This window comes from Dasypus novemcinctus, chromosome 7, assembly GCF_030445035.2.
Source record: "Dasypus novemcinctus isolate mDasNov1 chromosome 7, mDasNov1.1.hap2, whole genome shotgun sequence".
In the NCBI taxonomy this organism is placed as follows: domain Eukaryota; kingdom Metazoa; phylum Chordata; class Mammalia; order Cingulata; family Dasypodidae; genus Dasypus; species Dasypus novemcinctus.
This window is the reverse complement of record NC_080679.1, coordinates 124,803,964-124,821,785: the sequence shown is the minus strand read 5'-3', so window position 1 is coordinate 124,821,785 and position 17,822 is coordinate 124,803,964. Positions and strand designations below refer to the sequence as shown.

Here is a 17,822-nt window from a genome sequence, read left to right as displayed (position 1 = left end):
GTTGCATCTGATAAATTTTGGTATGTTGTGTTATCACCATCATTTGTTTCAAGGAAATCATTGATTTCTTTTGAGATTACCTATTTGACCCACTATTTTTCTAAGAGTGTGCTGTTTAATTTCCAAATTGTGGTGTGAAATCTGGGCCTCTGTCCCCTGAAAATTTCCAGCTTCACTCCACTGTGGTCAGAGATATTATTTTGTATGATTTTGATCTTTCTGAATTCATTAAGCTTTTCTTTGTGGCCTAGCATATGGTCTATATTGGAGAATGATCCATGTGCACTTGAGAAAAATATATATCCTGCTGTGTTTGGGTTTAAAGATCTATATATGTCTATTAGATCTAGCTCTTCTAATATGCTGTTCAAATGTTTTGTTTCTTTAGTGATTCTCTTTTGAGATGTTCTGTCCAGAGTTGATAGTGGTATATTAAAATCTCACACTATAATTGTAGATGCATCTATTCTTTCACTTAGTTTTCCCAGCGTTTGCCTCACGTATTTAGCGGCACCCTTGTTAGAAGCATAAATATTTATGATCGTTCGATCTTCTTGACAGATTTTCCCTTTCACTAAAATGTAGTATCCTTCTTTGTCTCTCACAATTGTTTTGCATTTAAAGTCTATTTTGCCTCATATTAATATAGCTACTCCTGCCTTTTTTTGGTTATTGTTTGCTTGTATGATTGTTTTCCAACCATTCACTTTCAAACTCCATGAGTCTCTGGGTCAAAGATGCGTCTCTTGTAGACAGCATATAGATGGGTAATATTTCCTTATCCAATGTGCCAGTCTGAATCTTTTGATAGGTGAGTTTAATCCGTTGACATTCAGTGTTATTACTTTCAAGGAATTATTTGTGTTAGCCACATTTTGATTGGACTTGTGTTTGTCATATTTTCTTTGCTTTTTTTTCCCCTTCTCTTTTTGTCTTTTTTGTTGCTCTTACAGCCTCCTCTAACTCTGCCTGTCTTGTTTTTTCCTTTATTCCTGCAGAACTCCCTGTAGAATTTCTTGAAGGGGAGGTTTCTTGTTGGCATACTCTTTCAGTTTCTGTTTATCTGTGAATATTTTGAACTCTCCATCATTTTTGAATACTAGTTTAGCTGGATAGAGTATTCTTGGTTGGAAAGTTTTTTCCTTTAGTACCTTGGCTATATCATACCACTGCCTTCTTGCCTCCATGGTTTCAGATGAGAAATCAACACTTAATCTTACGGAGCTTCCCTTGTATGTGATGATTTTCTTTTCTCTTGCTGCTTTTAGAATTTTCTCTTTGTCTTTAGCATTGGATAATTTGACAAGTATATGTCTTGGGGTGGGCCTGTTCGGGTTTATGACGATTGGGTGGGCTGTGCTTCTTGGATATGTACATCTGTCTCTCTCAGTAGATTTGGGAAGTTTTCAGCCATTATTTCCTGCAACACTCCTTCTGACCCCTTTCCCTTCTCTTCTCCTTCTTGAATGCCTATAATACGTATGTTTGAGCGTTTTGCATTATCATTCAGGTCCCTAAGTCCTAGCTGGATTTTTTCTATCTTTTTATCGATGAATTCTACTGTTTGATTTCCAACGTACTGTCTTCCACATCACTAATTCTCTGCTCTGCCTCTTCTAGTCTGCTGATATTTGCTACAAGTGTATTTTTGATTTCTTGAACTGTGGTGTTCATTCCCATCATATCTGTTATCTTTTTGCGTATGTCTGCAATTTCCCTTCCAAGTGTTGTCTTCATGTTGTTTAACCTCTTACTTTACTTCATTTAATTTGTCAGTGATAAATGTTCTGAGATCTTTCATTACTTGTGTGAAGTTCTGGTCCCCTTCCTGATTTTTAGTTTGTTCATTGGATTCAGCCATGTTTTCCTGATTACTGGTTTGGTTTGTAGATTTTTGTTGCTGTCTGGTCATCATTTTATCTTGACGGGTTTAATCAGTTCCTTACCTTCTTTGTCTAGTCTTGGAGATTAATTAGGTGTTGTTTTTGCATAAGTGTTATATCTTCTCTTAGTCACTTTGTTCTTCTTATTCTAATTTCTTATTGTTGGTTGAGTTCACTTTAAAGGAAAGTATTAGGGCTGGGGAAAGGCAATTGTGTAAGCAAGGAAAAAGTGTAAAGTAGTATTGGTGGTATTTGTTAACAGAGCAACAATATGAGATCTGGGAGGATGGATATTAGATTCATGTAAGTTGTGCAGAGTTATAGCGGTAGGTAGAGTACCTATAATGAAGTAGTCAACTGAATATGGGAGGAATATGGTATGAATTAAAAAGCTAGTGTTTTTGTGAGAGAGGGAAAGAGAAAAGAAAGGCAGTAGTTTCAAGAGTGGATAACAGAAAACAAAACAAAGGTATTAGAAATTAAGAGTTAGACACTTTGTGGATCAAAGAAAGGGAGGTGGAATATAGGAGAGACAGTAGATGATGGAGGATATCAAGTTGTAGGGGAAAGGGGATAGTGTAGGTAACCAAAATCTATTCATACAGAGATGAGGCAGTGGAGGATGAGGAAACCCAGCAAATGTGATGTGTTCTCTGCAGCATCTATTGTATAGTTAAGATAAAATAAAATAAGAAGAAAATGAGGGACAAGAGAGACAAAAATAAAGAGAAGAAAGGAAGAAAGAAAAAGGGGATGGGTAAAAGGCAGGGAACAGGTAGGGAAAAGAAAAAAAAAGGTATACACCAACCACAACAGCCACCACAACAAGTAAAAAAAAAAACCCTAAGTAACTGAAAAAAAGGACTTTGGGGAATACGCTGGGAGAAAAGACCAGGGGATAATGCAATGTTAGCAATCAGGACATTAAAAAAATTAAAAAATAAAATAGAATAAAAATCAAAAGAAAACAAAACAAAACAAAAAAGAAAAAATGCAAACGTTGAGGGCTAGGACATTCAAGGACCTCAGATGGAGCTCAGGTGTGATGGATTCAGGGATGGAAAGTCTGAGATATTTAAGACTCAAGAGGTGTGAGTCTCTGGGGTGTGGGCCACCAGTTTAGGGGACTCAGACCTAGCAACCTCAAGTCCCATTAACAGAGACCCTGGGAGCACTGCAGTGCCTCACAGCCTTCAGGGATCCCCGCAGCTGGGTGTCAGCCCTATGGGTGAGGTCACATCCACAAGCTCTATCCTGTGTGTCTGTACCCCACAATTCACTCATTCACTGGGGTCTATTCTATGGATGTATCACCAATTCGACTTCAGGACCCCTCCCACCCTGTAATTCCCTGGAACGGCCACGTGGGGGCACCTCTACACTGCAGCCAATTGAATGACGCAGATCAATAGCCAGGCCCAGGGGTGGGGCTCCAGCTGGAAACGCTAATAACAGAGTCCAAACCTGAAATTCCCACGCTTCGCAAAATATTCCCCTAATCGGCTTCCAAACATCTCCCACCCTGCCAGACCCTGGTGGCATCTCTTTATTGCTATCAATTTAAGTCCACTGCAGATCAGCGGCTGGGCATGGGGGGGGGGGGGGGGGCGGGGCTCTAGGCGGAAGCGCTATTGTGTCCGCAATAAAAAATTCCCCTGCTTTGCAGTAAAACTCCCGTTTGTCTCCCTAAATCGGTCTGCAAGAGCCTCCTGTCCTATTAACCTCCCAATAGGCCGCTCAGGGCTTATGAATTCCCCAGTACTGCATAGCCTCCAAAAAAACACCTACACAGTGCCGGGTGCCGCGGCTCCACCCACCCTAGCAGGGAGCTTCCCACGCGCAGCCCAGACCTCTGTGTAAAGAGTCTCAATTATATATTATAGATAAATTTTCTCTGTTACCTTCCCACCAAATTGCTTTCCAGACACCTTCTGTCCTGCAAAAATCCTCAAACAGCCTGGTCCTGAAGAACCTCCAACGCTGCCCAGCCACTTCTTTGCAGGAGATATTATCAGGTAAGCTCACTCAGCCACCATCTTGCCCCACCTCCCTAAAGCTCTTTAGATACTGCCTGACACTCAGTAAATGCATTGTAAAGGTTAGCTATTATTTTTATTATAATGCTTCATTATACCCATAAGAAAAAGAACTGTCATACCTCCTGCCCACCCCCTTTGAGAGAGAAAGAGAGAGAACTACGTAGAGGGAGAGAATCGTGAGTCTGATGGTATAGATGCTGGGGATACATTTCCTAATTACAAACTTGGGTGACAAACCTGGGGGCTGCCCTTCTCTGGCATACACATTTCCCCATACAGCAGAAGGGCTCTGATGAGCAAAGCCTGTCTTCTGGAGCCAGGCCTGGCTCTCTTGGTTTCTTTCTCTGCCCTTCTGCTCTCACACCAGTTCTTGGTTCTGGGTTCTTGGAAGGGGTTCTAGTGCTCTGAGCCAGATTCCAGGTTGGGCAAGACCCAGTGCAGTTTACTAGGAAGCTCTGCACAGGTGTATCAGATGCAAGGCAGATGCAAACAGATGATCCCTGGTTTCCCACTGGGCCCAGTTCCCTGGCCACAGATCTCCTTGAGAACTTCCCTGGAGGAGCATAGGGCCTGGAAATGGACCAGGGTTTGCCTTGGCTGCCCAACTATGGTCAGACCCCATCCACTTCCATGCCTCAGGCTAACAGCACCCACTAACTCATCAGAGCCTTGTGGAGGATTGTAGAATGGGAAGGCAAAGGGAAGCACAATGCTGGGTAATACAGAGAACTGGATGGAGTAATCATCTTGACTCATCCCAGGCAGAAAAAGGTATTTGGAGGGAATTTCATCTATGGGTGGAGAGAAAACAGCACTTTTAGGGTTTCTTAAAGTATTTTATGGGAAACTACCATCTTCAGTTTAATATTCTGACCGCCTCTTGGATATTTGTCACACACCACTGCAAAAGTAAGATGTCTATATAGTTTCCCCCATTTTTTATCCCCTTTTTTCCTAAGCTCAACTGCTTCTCCAGCTTTAAAGAAAAAATTTGCTTTAAAATATTTTTCCCAAAACTTATAATTCCTAATTAAGGTATTTCTCATGAATATTCTTTGTCTTTGCAAGGAAAGAAAAAAGAAAAGATTAAACTAAAGAAGTATATGAGTAGATTTTAGAGATAGCCACACATAATTTGCAGAGAAATTTTTAAATATTTTTTATATAGTTTCTCTATTGGAAGTTCAAAATCAGAGACATAAACAATACAGGAAGTATGGTAGTTTATAACTGTATGGACCACAGAAAATCATTATCTTAAAGCGAGTACATTCCTGTGGGTGCAAATGTATTTGAAGTAGGGCCTTTTGACAAGCTTCATCCTCTTACTGGAGTCCTTTATAAATGGGATGAACAGAGAGATAGAGGCAGCAAACTACAGAGGCATGAAGCTGAAAGCAATGAAACCTGGAAGAGAAGGAAGAGCCCAGCAGATGCCACCATGTGCCTTGCCATGTGACAGAGGAGTACAAGATCACTGGCAGTTGTCTTCAGGGAGAAAGCATCACCTGAGGATGCCTTCACTTGGACATTTTTCTCACTCTCAAATCAGTAAGCTTGTAAGCTAAAAAATTCCCACTGTACAAAGCCAGTCGAGGAGAGCAGATGTGGCTCAAGCATTTGGGTGTCCATCTACCACATGGGAGGTCCTAGGTTCAGTTCCTAGTGCCTGCTAAAGAAGACAAGCTGGTACAATGAGATGACGCAATGAGGAGGCACAATGAGGAGGCACAACAAGGAGACACAGCAAGCAGAGAGCAGATGTGGCTCAAGCAATTTGGCACCTCCCTCCCACATGGGAGATCCTGGGATCAGTTCCCAGTGCCTCCTAAAAGAAGGCAAGCCAACACAGAGAGCACACAAAAAACAGACATAGAGAGCAGACAGCCAGCACAGACAGTGTGGCGGGAGTGTGTGTTGGAAATAAATAAATACATAAATCTTAAAAGAAAAGCCAACTCGTTTTCTGGTATCTGCTTTTTGCAACAAAGCAAACTAAAATGGGAGGAAAAGTGTAAATAATTAAAATGCTGTAAAATGTTTTGAAAAACACAGGCTATACATACTTCTGGATCTTGGCAGTGAGGAAGAAAGGAGCATGTGGCTGCTGCTGGCGAGGGTGACAAGTCTGAGGGAGGCCGAGACAGTCAGGCAAGGCAGAATAGAATGAGACTGGAGGGGTCAGTGCCACCTGGGCACCTTCAGAACATCCATGGATTGGAAAGACAGATACTGGGAAAGGATGGGACTATGCCTTTGGGTCACCCAGAAGCTACTGAGAATGGGCCTCCAACATGCGCCAACCAACCTTGGGATTGAAGGGTTGGATTTTTTAAATAGCGCAGACTTGTGTCCCACAACATGAGATCAAAACTTTCTGTAAAAATTTTACATTGAGATGATGCCAGACTCAGTCAATCAGCAAGTGTGACGATGGTCCTAGTCCCCCTGCTTCCAAGAGGGAGCAGAAGACACAAAACCAGAGGGTGGAGCCACAGTCCAATGTCACAGATGCCACAACCTGGCCTGGGTCGGCCTTGTCTGCTGTCAACCGGGCAGGTATTTTGGCCAGACCCAGCATGAAGCTGAAAGCAATGAAACTTGGAAGAGAAGGAAGAGCCCAGCAGATGCCACCATGTGCCTTGCAATATGACAGAGGAGTACAAGATCACTGGCAGCTATCTTCGGAGAGAAAGCATCACCTGAGGATGCCTTCACTTGGACATTTTTCTCACTCTCAAAACTGTAAGCTTGTAAGGTAATAAATTCCCACTGTACAAAGCCAATCCAGGAGAGCAGATGTGGCTCAAGCCCATCTACCACATGGGAGGTCCCAGGTTTGATTCCTAGTGCCTGCTAAAGAAGACAAGCTGATACAACGAGATGACACAATGAGGAAGCACAATGAGGAGGCACAACAAGGAGACACAACCAGCAGGGAGCAGATGTGGCTCAAGTGATTTGGCACCTCCCTCCCACATAGGAGATCCTGGGTTCAGTTCCCAGTGCCTCCTAAAAGAAGACAAACTGACACAGAGAGCACACAACAAACAGACACAGGGAGCAGATGGTGAGCACAAACAGCGAGGCATGGATGTGTGTTGGAATTAAATAAATAAATAAATCTTAAAAAAAAAAGCCCACTCATTTTAAGGTATATGCTTTTCACAACAAAGCAAACTAAAATGGGAGGAAAAGTGTAAATCATTAAAATGCTGTAAAATGTTTTGAAAAACACAGGCTATACATACTTCTGGATCTTGGCAGTGAGGAAGAAAGGAGCATGTGGCTGCTGCTGGTGAGGTGACAAGCCTGAGGGAGGCCCAGAGCATCAGGAGAGGCAGAATAGAATGAGACTGGAAGTGTCAGGGCCACCTGGGCACCTTCAGAAGATCCACCGAGTAGAAAGACAGATAATGGGAGAGGATGGGACTATGCCTTTGGGACACCCATAAGCTACTGTGAATGGGCCTCCAACAAGCCCCAACAAATGTGGGAATTGGAGGGCTGGGATTTTTTGAATAGTAAAGACTTGTGTCCCACAACATGAGATCAAAGCTTTCTGTAAAAATGCTACATTGAGATGACACCAGACTCAGTCCATCAGCAAGTGTAAATGATGACAGTCCTAGTCCCCCTGCTTCCAAGAGGGAGCAGAAGATACAAAACCAGAGGCTGGAGCTGCAGTCCAATGTCACAGGTGCCACAACCTGGCCTGGCGTTGGCCTTGTCTGCTGTGAACTGGGCAGGTATTTTGGCCAGACCCAGCATGAAGGTTTGCTTTACAGGATGTGGCAAGCTGGTAACAGCCCACAAAGGCATCTGTGTCTTAATCTCCAGAAATTGGGAGCATGTTCCACTACAAGGTAAAAGAGACATTGCAGAGGTGATTAAAGATTCTGAGATGGAAAGATTATTCTAGATTACCTGGGTGGGTCCAATGTAACCACAGGGGTCCTGATAGGAGGGAGGCTGTAAGGACAGAGGCAGGGAAAGACCCAGATGACTAATGAAGAAAGGTTGAAGGGGGCATGGATGGAGCTCAGTGGGTGAGCACCTGTCCCCATGTACAAGGTCTGGTTTAATCTCCAGTACAGAAAGGAGGGGAGGGAAGGGGGAGTGAGCAGAGGGGAGGGAGAGGTTGAACTGATGAAAGGAAGGTGCCAAGAGCCAAGGAATGCAGGCGGCCTCCTGAAGCTGGAGAAGGCAAGGAAACGGCTTCTCTCCAATAGCCCCTGAGGAAACGCAGCTTTACTGACCCCTTCATTTTAAACTTCTGTCCTCCAGATCTCTAATACCCTAAATTTGTACTGCTTTTAAGTCACTAATTTTGTGGTAATTTGTTAAGCCACTATAAGAAAGTAAGATGCATGATTTTTTAAAATACTGTTCCTTTTCAGCTAAATTTATTATAAAGGAACCTCACTCACTGTTGAAACTGCTGAAGTTCAAAGATATACTTTACCTAACAGTGATGGTTTTCTTTGACCAACACCTTTTAGTGGCCTTGCTTTTTCAATTTCATGAACAGGATTCAGCATACGGATTAATCACAGGTGAAACATGATCTGGAATTGGGAAGAACAATGATTTCAAGTTATAATGGATACGTGCTCATTGTGGAGCTCAATTTCATTCACTTCCCTCAACCACAACTGAGGGCTGAGGGGGCCACTCTAAGTCTGAATTCACAAAGTGTCACACTGCCACACGTGGAGGCCATGGGGACTTCTAGGTCTAGGCAGTGGGTGACTTGCTTGAAAATTAGTAAAGACCAGGTGAACAGGTGAGCTCATCCCACCCAGTTAATGAGGCCTGGTTTTTACATATTTTGGAGCAGGAAAGAAGGATTAGTTCTACATCACTTTATCACCCTGATAAAGCACTCCACCCTGCTCGGCATTTAGAGAGGATGCTACCGAAAGTGAACGTACAAGAGCTGGGGCTGAAGAGATCACTGGTTCCATGATGAACACTTTTTGCCATTCTGTAAAAGACTCTTTTTATTCAACAAATGTTCTCAGTTGGCTACTCTGGGCCTGTTTAGTCACAAAGAGCTGGGGATGCAGTGGGGAGCTGATGTAGTTCCAGCCTGCTCGAAGCTGAGAGTCCAAGTTGTGTGGGGAGGAGAGGGAGTGGCCACAAAAAGCCCCTAAGTAAGAAAACAAAGCCAGGACTATAAGGAAATGGACAAGGGCATGACAGAAGGGACTGGAAGAGGATCTAGTCCCTTGTGCAAGGGTCGTTAGAGAAGGTCTTCACTGGGGAGGTGAGAATTGATCTGAGACTTGGATGCTGAGGAAATAGTGAGGATATCATCTTGGGAAGAGTTTCGAGCAGAGGAAACCAGCAAATCCAATGATCTCAAGGCAGGAAAAAAGGGGATATGCTTAAGGAACAGACTGAAATCCAGTGGGCCTTGTAGCCTTGATTTTTTAAAATGGGTATTTTGTGCTAATTGTAATGAGAAGGGTTTTCTGAAGGGAGAGCTGCTATTCTTGTTAAGCTTTGGAAAGGCCACTGTTCTGGCTGCTCAGAGGAGACTGGAAGCAGGGGGACCCATGGCAGGGCCCATGCTGGAGCTAATGGCCTGGGCTGTGACTAGCTGGGATTATGGCAAGAAGCCACTGGGTGGAGTATATATTTGGACCTAGGACTGGTAGGACTCTCCATGACTAGGAAAGGATTGAGAGCCAGCACTCAGAACAAAGCACATGACTCTGGACAGGGCTTTGTTAGGCTGGAGAGCTCATTCCAGAAGGGTTCAGGGTGTCCCACTTGGAGCAAGCAAGGCTGGGCAGCTTCTTGCTGATTTGTCTCTTTCTGTCAACTGCTGCAGCCTCTTCCCTAGAGCTCACTTTGCCTGCCTCTGTCCACCACCTTCTTCTCTGCATGAGATTCCAGCAAAGCTTCACTGGGAACATTGGCTCTCTAGGGGCCTTGGTTGGTGGTGACTGGGTCACTCAATGGGGCCACCAACCCAGGCTGAATGTACTGCTTGAAAGGTAACACTTAACTCAAACTTTGGGGGTTTCTGGTGTAATTTCTCATTTAACTTTAATGGTGACCCTTAAAGAAAGGTATTATTTTTATCCTCTTTTTACAGATGAGGAAACTAAGACACAGAGGTTATGGAAACTGTGGAGGAGTATAAAGCTTGTGAGAAGCAGCTCCAAGAATTATACTTGGGCAGTCAGGTTCCAGAGTTCAGGCCTGAGATCTACAGAGTTGACCTGCTGGAGGTGCATCTTGACCCCCAGGGCAGCCTCATCTCATAGCAAGGACAGAGACCCACAGATGGCACAAGATGCAAGAAGTACCAAGAAGACCCCAGGATTAAAGTGTTGAAGGACTGCTTCTCCCAGGAAAGGTGAACTTGAGCTAGCCCAAAAGACAGGGAGGGTTGGAGACAGATAGAGGAGAGCTGGAGAGGCATTTTAGTCAGAGGATGATTTGTAAACATACAAATTTGTGGTAGGGAATGAGCAGGGGGTGTTTGGAAAAAGAAAAGGACAGGGAGAGCACAAGGGGACAGTAGGGGACTGGAGAAGTGTGGCTGCAGCCAGACGTAGGGTGCCTTGAACACTCTCCTGGCACCATAGGCTAACAAGTCCTCATTTTAGCCTGACAAGAGGAAACCGCTGGAGCTGCGCTTAGAAATGTACTTCGTGGAGACCAGTGTGAGGTGGATCAAGCTACAGCACTGCCAGCCACCAGCCTGAGTGTTAGATACAAGATCCCACAGGAATTATCAATTGTTCTCTCCAGAAATAATCCATCAAACTCCCTGTGTCCTAGAGCAACTCTACTCCGAGGTATATCTCCAAGAGACATGAAAACTTGTGTTCACCTGAAAATTTGTATATGAACTTTCATAGCAGCATAATCCAAAACAGCCAAAAGGTGGAAACAACCCAAGTAGCCATTGACTGATGAATGCATGAATAATATGGTCTACTAATACAATGGAATATTATTCAGCCACAAAAAGGAATGAAGGGCTGATGCAGGCGACAACACTGATGAGCCTTGAAAACATACTAAGTGAAAGAAACCAGTAACAAAAATGTCTGATTCCTTTTACACGAAATGTGGAGAGTAGGCAAAATCCATAAAGGCACAAAGTAGATGAGCAATTATCAGAGGATGGAGAAAGGGAGGGAGAAATGGAGAGAAATTGCTTATGAGAGTGGGGTTTATTTAGGAGGCGGTGAGCATTTTCTAAAATTAAATAATGGTGTTGGCTACACAACTGTGAATACATTAAAAACTATTGAATTGTAGAAGTTAAAGGGGCAAATTTTATGGTATGTGACTTATATCTCAATAAATCTGTTATTTAAAAAAACACCAACTGTTCAACTTCTTTGTGGTGATGATCAAATAAATTAAACTTTCAATCTGGTGCTGAGACTTACCTTGCGTGCTGCTTGTTGAAATCACTTTTGTGCCCTGAACCTGCTCATCCACGTGTTGTTAATGAGTGGGTCAAAATTAGGATGAAATTCATGGCCTTTCTGTGAATATAAAATATTAGTACATTTTGGATTTAAGTTTTCACTCCAGGCAAATGCATTTAATCAAAACAGAGTATTGACTTAGAGTCTGATCTCAGATCAAGTTATTATTTATTCATTCTTTCATTTAATAAGCATTTCTTAAATACTTCTAGTGTGCAGAACATTTCAGGGGATATTTCTGGGGTGGGAACCAAAAGGAGAAGATGAGATTGGGTTTATAAGGAACTTAGTTAGGGCCATTAGGGAAGCCCCAGGAGAAGTCATACAGAAATCAGTCCCACATGGTGAGACTGCTTCTGTCAAGAAAGGTGACACTTGGGGTCCTTGTAAGGGATAGGGGAAGGGGGGAAAGAACGTAAACTGTGATGTCTGTGAGTGGGGATGTGTGTGTGTGAATGGAGAAGACGGTTTTGCTCGGGTCTGCAAGCTGAGCTTCAGGCAGTGTCCACAGAATCAGTGAGTGAACGAGGGGTACTGAGATCCACCAGAGCCAAAGTTCAACTTCACACATGGCCCTGAACAGGAGATAAAGGAAGCAGCACACATTCTTGGAGTGGCAAGGGTAAATGCAAGAAAAAAGTGGGTAAGAGGGGACAGTTAGAAGTGGACTTGATGGAAGCAAAGAGCCTACGTCAATGGGCAGCATGGGGCAATGGACATGCACAGGGTGTGAGCTTTGAGATCAAAGGGCCTAAGTCAGATTCCAGCGCTACTGTTTCCTGCTGAGCGAGTGACTTACTCTTGCTTTCATGGCTGTAACACAGAAATCTGCTTACCTACTTCAAGCTTGTTATCAGGAGGAAATGAGCTAAAGCAGGCAAAAGCTATAGACCCATGTTTCTCAGATTTTAGTAATCATCAGCATCCCTGGAGGACTGGGACATGGGGCCAGGTCATGCCCAGAGTCTTTGATTCAGCAGGTGAGGAGTGGGTGGAGAATTTGCATTTCTAACAAGTTCCTGGTCCAGAGACCACACTTTGAGAACCACATTGGGCCATGTTTGAGTTGACTGAGCTGGTCAGTGTTAAGGAGGCACTGTAAGCTCTTAAGTGGGAAAACAACATGAAGAAAAATGCATCAGAAAAGAATTATTCACATGCTGGCACAAGGAGTGGATTGCAGAGGAGAAGGCAGAAAGGCAGAAGGGTGAACACAAAATGCTGTTAGGTTAGTGGAAGGGTATGACAGTTTGAAGTTCTTTTATGAATGCCCAAAAGAAAAAGTTTATGTTTTTTAAAGAATCCATTCCTGTGGGTGTGATACCCTTTTGATTGGACTACATTAGTGAGGGGTGATTCAGGTTGAGTCTCTGCCCTCTAGCTGGGTTTGACATGAATGGACACACATTGAAAAAGGAAGGTGCCATGTTGATCCCGCCACGTGAGAGAGAGAACTGCAGGAAACAGGTAAATTAGACAGACATTTCAGAAACAGCTATTCAATGTTAAAGAGCTCAATGATAGATGCAGAGAGAACCGCTGATCCGTAAAACAGCGCTAACACTTTCAAAGCTTTATTTTGAGCTAAAGATGTAGGCACCAGAGTCCACTCTTATTTATTTCATTTTTATGAATTATGAGAAGTGGCACAATGGTGCAAGGTGATAGAAATCAGAAGAGAGGCTGCATGCATATGGAGGGGGCTTGCATATTGATTGAAGGTACAGGAGTTCTTTTCTGGATTAATGCAAATGAAGGGTCCATATCTTGATAGGGTTGTTGGACATTATGGAGAACTGGAGGAGAAAATTTTAAAAATTTGACAGTCACTAAGTTAAGATGGGCACATTTCCCTCTATTTCCATTTTAAATCATTTTATTGTTTTTTTGCTCTGCCCTTTTTTGTTTTTGTTTTGTTTGTTAATATTTTTATTTTTAAAAGATACTTAGACTACATAAAATGTTACATGAAAAAATATAAGGGATTCCCATATGCCCCCCCACTGCCACCACCTCCCACTCTTCCCCACATGAACAACTTCTTTCATTAGTGTGGTACATTCATTGCAATTGATGAACACATTTTGGAACATTGCCACTAATCATGGATTATAGTTTACACTGTAGTTTACACTCTGTCCCACTCAATTTTGTAAGTTTTGGGCCTACCTATAATGACCCCTATCTGTCATTGCAATGTCACACAGGACAAGTCCTGAAATTACCCCCATATTATACCTCTTTGTCCCTCTCCCTGACCTGAGTACCTCCAGTGGCCACTGCCTCCACATCAATGATATAATTTCTTCCATTGCTAGAATCACAATAAGTCTATAGTGGAATACTAGTAAGTCCACTCTACTGCATATTTCATTCCCCAATCCTGAGGATTGTTTTACATATTACATCACTTTTTAAAAAACCTATTAAGAAAAGAAAAGAATGATCATTAGAATGTAATGGAGACAGGGAAGCTTTCTTTTCCAGGTCTCCCTTTCTTCCCTGCTTCCAGAACCTCCACTGATGGCCTGCCCAAGCCGCCAGTTCCTGTGTGTTCCAGGTAAAATCCTGGGGAGTTCTCTCTGGTTTGTTGTGGCTGACACACCCACAGTTACTGGGCAGAGCCTGTGGGAGGCTCCATCATGTGTGAGAGGGGGACACTGTGACCCTCACCTAACATTGGACTGATCCTTGGGGAGATGCAAGAGGTGGTGATGGAGCTGCTGCCAAAGGACATGAGCCCAGGCCTCATGTTCCACAGCCTCCACCTGTCATGGGCTCACTCGTTGTTCAGACTTGTCTGGTCTGTTAGAAGCCAGATCTACGGAAATGACAAGAGTGGCTTGCCAACACGTAGGCTGCACTGATTGAAGAGGAATGCCAGTGCCTTGGCAGGATTAGTTTGCTCACAAGGTTTTGCAGAGGCTCTACCCAGCCTTGCCAATACCTACAGAAAGGCCAAGAGTGAAAGTGATGCAGATGAGATTAACTTCCCTGGCCCAAAAATTAGAGGAAGAGAGACCGAAGGCTCCAAGCTGAAAGGAGATTATTGGAGATACTGTAATAAATATTCTGAAATATATCAAAAGGACATGAGAACCACAGCAGCACAAGGAATTTTCGAAACCCAGCGTGCGGCCCCCAGCCAACCTCTGATGGCCTTTCCCCCAGGCTGGGGCTGGGAGGTAAAGCAGGGCTGTCCACTCCCCTCCACTCAGGCTTCCCAAGCCTGCAGGCTGCTTTCACCTGACTCCCTCTGAAGGTGCTGGAGCCAGGAGACCCAACAGGACCTCCACAACTGACCTGAGTTCCTCCACCTTCTCATCCTGGGCAGAGTCATGGCCAGTTCCTCCTTTCAAGTGAAAAGACCATCATTTTCCAGAAAAAAACAGGAAATGTGGAGCCTTCTATTCAAAGAAAACTTGAATCATGACCCAGTAGTGAAAGAAACTGCTATTATTTAAACATTTACTCCAAGTGAAATTGATCATACTACATTTCCCAAAACAGTATTTTCTACTTACTAAGTATATATCAATCTTATGTGATTTGTGTCTGTTTTCTTATTCTATCTATATATCATTAATACCATACTCTAATTTTAAAATATGCTGAGACTTTTAAACATCAGGAACTTATTTTTGGGAGAGTTGAGCTCCTAGTAATCACAATTCCTCAGTAAGGAGCATTATTTTTAAACTGAGAATATATTAGTTAAAATGTTAAAAAGAAATAAATCTTATTGTGTGTATTCTCCAATAAAAAATTATATCCTTTAATATTGACACTGTAATATAAGGCTAAAAAAAGAAAATTAGCAAGTTCACGTGCAGATGATTTTCTTTCTCTGCCTAGCTTTGCAGTGAGAAATTTCCGACCATGAAGAAATCTCCCATGGACAATTTGGAGAAACCTCCACCTTCCATCCCTCATGCCTGCCCCTCACCATCTGACACACCTCACAGGAAAGCTGAGGGAGCAGCAGGGGCTTCACTCCCACAGAAATAACTTCTATCCCCAGAAGTAGTAGTTTTAGTCACAAATAACACTCCTCCTTATCAACAATGAACATTAAGTGGGAATTGTTAGTGATGACAGAAGGAAAGCAGAAGTGGCTCTTTGAGCGGAGTGGGGGAGGTGGGGGGGTACAAAAAAGGGCAAAGTCAGAAAAAGCACAAGAAGATAAATGGTTTCTCCCCAAATAGAACAGTTGAAAATGAGAAAGAATGTCCCTGTCCTTATTTTGGATGGGGGAAAAGAATATATTGAACACAGAGAATGTCAGGCGATGATAAAGTAACAGAGAATGTCATGAAAGGTGGGAGTTCGGGTGTGGCGAGGGCACTCGGGAGGAGAGGTCCGGGAATTCCCCCTGAAGAGGGGAAGCTGAGCAGTGAACCACCTGGGGACAAGCACGACAGGACAAAGGGACAGGACAGGCGGTGGCTCTGAAGTGGGTGTGCGAACGGTGTGTTCCAAGATCAGCCAGAAGCCTAAACGCAGTGAGGGAACAGCTGCCAGGGGGATGGGCTAAATGCTGTCACCAGGGTAAGAGTTTAACTTTAATTGGAGAGAACAGGGGCTGCAAGATGGGGAAAAGTCATTAAGGAAGAACAGGTGGAGACCAGGGACTCTCTCTAAGATGAGAATACTGTTTGCAGTAGCAATGTGTGAACTCCTATTTTCTTGTCCCTTTAGTTCTTTTGATGCTCCTACTAAACCTTACGTGGTCACTGAAGCCCCATGAAGCTATTTGGGGTCTTTTGTTATCTCACCATCTTTGAGCTCTTCATGAATTTATGGTATCTTGTGTCCCAGGCTCATCTTTTACTTGCACTGCCTTGATTCAGATATTTCTTCAAGAGGCTATTTCTTTCTGAAGAATAATTACCATAATAAAATAATAAAGTGGTTTTTAAAATTCCTGATATGTATTTTATGTGGTAGGAATTCTGTCAAAGTACAAAGAGCTAAGGGGATTCTAAAATTTCTTGTAATAAAATAAATTCCTCTTATTGTCTTGCATGAGTATTATAGCAATAATAACTACCATCTTTTAAATAACTTGTACTTCTCAGTAGAAAGAGCCAAACAGTTAAGGTGTCTTTAAAATTTCTTTAGACACAACAATCCTCCATTCCATCCTAATCAAATATTTCTAATAATAAGGCTTCATTTCTTTAAATTCTTATTTCTGGGCAGATGTTGTATTCATAGGACTTTTAGCACATGGAATGAAGTTAGAGTGAAATCATTTATGATGAATTTAATAATTACAATAAAATATCATCATAAGATAACTATTTTAATGGCCAAAGACCTCACAATTTTTTTTTTATTTATATGTGTTTTCATGAGGCATTTCTGTGAAAGGGTCAGCTAGGCAAGCCAGTTGTTAAAAGAAATTAATATAGTTTTTAAGCTCTTACATTAGAATTGATTCATCAATAATATCAACAAAACTGTAATGCTAAGCACTTCCCTAAATGCACTCAACCAGCCTTGGAGTTTTATGGGGATTTTCTAATTCATGAGTGGCTCTTTCCCCCGTGAAGACTCCTCCTGAGGTTTCAGACAGACTTGTTGATGTGCACAGTGAAAATTCCCATAAGAGTTGGACAGAAATGCTCAAAAGACCTTTTGGTTCTTGTTTGGTATACATGTATGTATGTATGCATGCATGTATATATTTAGAGACAATCCTGTGACAGTTCCGTTTGTAATGGATACAATAATTTAAACAGTGTCCTCACTTTTAAATTAGGGAAGAGACCCACAAGTCTCTCCAATGGCATTGGATGCCCTGGGCTCCAGGCCACACCCCCTCTTCAGGCGGCTGGTTCAAGTAGGGGGCTGTAGGTCAGTGGGCTAGGGGTATCAAGTTCACTGCAGCCGTGTTTACTCGCTCAACATTCACAACAACACAGACATATACTTATATCTCAGGTTCATACAGCAATAGTGTACATTTTCTTTATATTTTTTTATTTTTTAAAAGATACTTCACTTACATATATGTTACAGAGAATATATAAGGGATTCCCATAGGCCCTGCTCCCCACACCTCCCACATTTTCCCACATTAGCAACATCTGTCATTAGTGTAGTACATTCATTGCAATTATAAACACATTTTGGAGCACTGTCGCTCAGCATGGATTATAGATTACCTTGTAGTTTACCCTCTTTCCCATTCGACTCTGTTTTTTATGGCCGAATATATAATGGACTGTATCTGTCACTGTAATGTCATTCAGGATGATTTCCAAGTACTGAAAGTGTCGCCCTATTAAAACTGTTTTTCTTTCTCTGTAACTCGAGAACATCTATGGGGTCACTGCCTCCACAACAATGGTAGTTCTCCCCAAAATAAGAATCAAAATAAGTCTTTAGTAGAATACTGTTAAGTTTATCTTAGTCCATAGTTTGTTTCCCAAACC

At 42.7% G+C, this 17,822-nt stretch overlaps 1 pseudogene; it reads right to left on the bottom strand.

Moving 5' to 3' along the window:
* Positions 1 to 12,193, bottom strand: part of LOC101434497 (cilia- and flagella-associated protein 221-like) — a 220,772-nt pseudogene extending 208,579 nt beyond the window's left edge.
* Between the last annotated feature and the right edge of the window lie 5,629 nt (positions 12,194 to 17,822).